This window comes from Nannospalax galili, unplaced genomic scaffold (assembly GCF_000622305.1).
Source record: "Nannospalax galili isolate Female #2095 unplaced genomic scaffold, S.galili_v1.0 scaffold1428, whole genome shotgun sequence".
NCBI lineage: Eukaryota > Metazoa > Chordata > Mammalia > Rodentia > Spalacidae > Nannospalax > Nannospalax galili.
In genome coordinates, this window is record NW_008358817.1 from 1,112,550 (window position 1) to 1,116,594 (window position 4,045).

At 49.7% G+C, this 4,045-nt stretch overlaps 1 long non-coding RNA gene across 1 annotated transcript in view; it reads left to right on the top strand.

Moving 5' to 3' along the window:
• The window catches only part of LOC103725066, a 5,749-nt gene extending 2,737 nt beyond the window's left edge, over positions 1-3,012 (top strand). Inside the window, exon 3 of the long non-coding RNA XR_606849.3 lies at positions 2,881-3,012. This is a non-coding gene — a long non-coding RNA (uncharacterized LOC103725066). The remainder of the gene's footprint in view (positions 1-2,880) is intronic.
• The last annotated feature ends 1,033 nt before the right edge of the window (positions 3,013-4,045 follow it).

Genomic DNA, 4,045 nt, shown 5'->3' on the forward strand with positions numbered 1-4,045 from the left:
GTTTTATGGTCCTGGGACTCAAACCCAGGGCTTTGTACAAGTTAAGCAGGTACTCTAATCATTGAATTATATCCTCAGCCTTCAGCCTTCGGTGGGCGGGGAGGCGGGGGAGGCAATATGTCTCCAGGATAGCCTCAAACTCCTTATAGTCCCTCTGCCTCAGCCATCTGAGTAGCTGGGATTACAGGTATATGCCACTATATCCAGCTAATCTGAGTATTATATATTTGGGAGATGGGTACTAGGGACTAAACCTAAGCTAAACACAAGCTAGACAAGCACTCTTCCACTGAGCTATTCCCATGGGTGTGTGTGTTTATGTTTGTATGTAAGTGCAGATACATGCACGCCACAGCATGCAGGTGAGGTCAGAGGATAAATTTCACGGGTCATTCTCTCCCACTGTGGGTTCCAGGGATGGGACTCAGGTCATCAAGCTTGAATGGCAAGTGCTTTTTACCCAGGGAGCCGTCTCACCAGGCCTCCTTTTATTTTTATTTCTTAACTAATTTATTTTTATGTGTGAGTGCTTTGCCTGTATATATATATATATATAATGTGTGTGCAGTACCCAAGGAGGCCAGAAGAGGGTGTCCGATCCCATGAAATTGGAGTTAGAGTTGGTTGTGAGCTACCATATGAGTGTTGGGAACTGAATCTGTGTCTCCTGCAGGTTCGTAGCTGCTGTGTGGGTGCTGGGAATCAAAACTGGGTCCTCTGCAAGAGCAGCCAGTGCTCTTGACCGCTGAGCCATTCCCTGGGAACCAAACTTTTTGATAGTCTCACTAAGTAGCCCAGGCTAACCTTGAGTTCACTCTAGCTCAGGCCAGTTTTGAAACTTTGATCTTCCTGCCTCAGCCTCTGAGTAGCTGAGATCACAGGTCTGTACTACCAGGCCCAGTTATTCTTAATAATTTGCTGTGACAAGTCACTGAACTTGCAGAACAGACTAATAACCTGCATATTTCTCTCTCTCCCTTCCACCAGTTTCTAGATTGGCTAGAAGTAGTGATGCACATATACAGTCCCTGCATTCAGAAGGCAAAGCCAGGAATATTACCACAAATTTAGGGCCAGTCTGGCCTACATAGTAAGTTCTAGACCAGCCTGAGACTCTGTCTCAAAAAAAAAATAACAACAGGGGCCTGGAGAGATGGCTCAGCAGTTAATAGCACTGGCTGCTCTTGCAAAGGACTCGGACTCAGTTCCCAGCACCCCTATGGTGGTAGCTAACGACTGTCTGTAAGTCCATTTCCAGGGGATCTGTGGCCCTTTTCTGGCCTCCATGTGCATTGCACACACATAGTATACTTATATACATTCAGGCAAGACACTTGTACGCATAAAATACAAAATAATTTTTTAAAAAATTTAAAAAATAAAAAGTTTGGCATGGTGGCACACACCCTTAATCCCAGCACTTGGGAGGCAGAGGCAGGTGGATCTCTGTGAGTTCAAGACCAGCCTGGTCTGCATAGCAAGTGCGAGCCCAGCTGGGGCTACAGGGAAACCCTGTCTCAAAAAGACCAAAAAATAATAAATAAATAATTTTTTACTGCATTGACTTACTTATACAGAAATAATAATGATCATTTTAAATTATTATTATTGTGTTGGATGTGGTGGCACATGCCTTTAATCCCAGCACTCGGGAGGCAGAGGCAGGTGGATCTTTGTGAGTTCAAGGCCAGCCTGGCCTACATAGTGAGTTCCAGGACAGCTGGGGCTACAGGGAGACCCTGTCTCAAAAAAGACCAAAAAAAATTATAATTGTGTGTGTACGCATGTACACATAGTTGTGTGTATATGTGGAGGTCAGAGGACAACTTTTGGGAGTCAATTCTATCTGCCTCGTTGAGGCAGGGTCTCTCTCCTTGTTTCTCTCATGCTGCATGTGTGGGCTCCAGTGATAGAACTCAGGTCAGGCTTCTGTGGCAAAGCATTTGGACCTGATGAGCCATCTTGCTCTGTCATCTTGCTGAGACATCCCATCACCCCAATAGTGATCTTTTGACAAAACAAGGAATCACTGCTGTGGAATACTGATCAATCAAGCTGCTGTGGAATACTGATTAAAAGAGTCGTATCCTGAGTCTAGCCCCTGGAAGTTCTACTGTGTAGGCAGAGGGCGGCTCCAGGCAGCTGCAGTGTCAGAAGGTGGCCTGGGTACTTTGCATGACTCTGGTTGAGAGCTGCCTGTGATATGCCCATTCAGCCTGGCAGCCAGTCACTAGTGCCAAATACCGGGTATGACCTCTGTACCTCCATCCATCCTGGAGAGCTCACAGGACAGGGCCAGCCTGCTTCATTCTGTCACAGGCTCATGTTTGTCATCACTTTCTCCCTTAACCCTGCATCATGGCTCCATCTGCATGGAGAAAATGAGGTGCTTTGCATAGCCCTACTGGAGAGGTCAGGCAGCCCCACATGCCGCATGCAGGGAGGCCAAGCAGGGAAAGCAGGTCTAGTCACCACCCACCAATGCTCATTCGATGACACCAGAGACAGCTGACTAATTCTTGCTTTTCTTTGCTAAGATTCCCTTGACTGAGTCCCTGACAGTCCCCTAAGACCCAAAGGAGTGTCATGACTGATCATGGATTCAGAGTAGCACATGCTTGGCTTTGCGATCTCCTATATGGCAGTGGGGAAGTTACTCCATCTTCCTGAGCCTCTACTTTATTTGTAAATGGAATTGCTAATAGCATTATCTGCTTCCTGGGGCTATGGTGAAAGTAAAACTCATCCATATAATTTGCTACTTCAGTGACTATTAATTGTTATCGGCTCCAAGCCTGGCTCCCTTAATCACGGGCATCCTGAGTGAAAAGAGGCCTAGAACCCAAAGGCGGGACCTCTCCAGCCATCTCTGTCCCATAGGGTCAACTCCTGTGGCCAGCTATGAGGAGGAGGAGCTGCCCCCTGACCCCAGTGAGGAGACACTCACCATAGAAGCCCGATTCCAGCCTCTGCTCACTGAAACCATGACCAAGAGCAAAGATGGCTTCCTAGGGGTGAGTTGGGGCAGGGTGACCCCATGGGTGGGACCACTGACGGTGAAATTGCCTGCACACACCAGCTCCCGAGGACAGGCCTGTGCTCTCTTCCTCTGTCCCTCGTCTGTCTGTCAGCTTCTGTGTGCCTACTGTGGCCTAGAAACCCATGTGTCTGTTCTCCAGGTTCACAGTCTGGTGAAAGAGGAGGAGAGTGGAGCAGCCCCTCCTCTACACAGGGAAGTCTGGAAGGACTTCCTGGAGGAAGTGATGACTGACAGAGGCCTCTCCCAGGGGTAGGAGGGTGGGCTGGAGGAAAGATCAAGGGCCTCGGAGCCCCAGTGATGGTTACTTCCTGCCAGTCTGTTTCCAGAATCTCTATCAGACTCCTGGCACCTGGCGGGTGCTCTGTTGAACTCTGGTGAACTGGAGTGTATTTCAGCCCCTGGCAGGCAGCTGTGGGGAGCAAGGGCCCCTGACAGGGAGGAAGCACGCAGGTGCTTGTGTTGCCAGTCCCTGAGGAGACAGAGTGAGCCCACTGCAGGGCAGTGCCACCCCGACCCTGCTGCCTGGCACCCTCCCACATACCTGGTCCTCTGAGCTTCCTCCCCAGGCTTCCTCTCCACCGTCTCATATGCTGTTCCCTCTGCAACCAGCAGCCTTTGCTCTGTACCCAGCCTGCACCTGCTCAATGAAGTGCCAGTTCAGTGTGAGCAAGAGTCTGAGGCAAGAGGTGGCAGGCAGGCCCCAGGGCTGGTGTGGCTGGACCAAGACCTGTGCAGAGGCATGCTGGGAGAAGGGTGCAGAGCCTTGCCTGACTGTGGCCCTTGTTGTTGTTGTTGTTTGGTCTTTTTGAAACAGAATCTCCCTTTTTGAAACAGGGTCAGCCCCAGCTGACCTGGAACCCACTATGTAGACCAGGCTGGCCTCCATCTGCCTCCCAAGTGCTGGGGTTAAAGGCATGCACCGCCACACTCGGCTATTGGCCTTTGTTTTTTTGGCTTTTTTTTTTTCTTTTCTTTTTGAGACAGGGTCTCCCTGTAGCCCCAGCG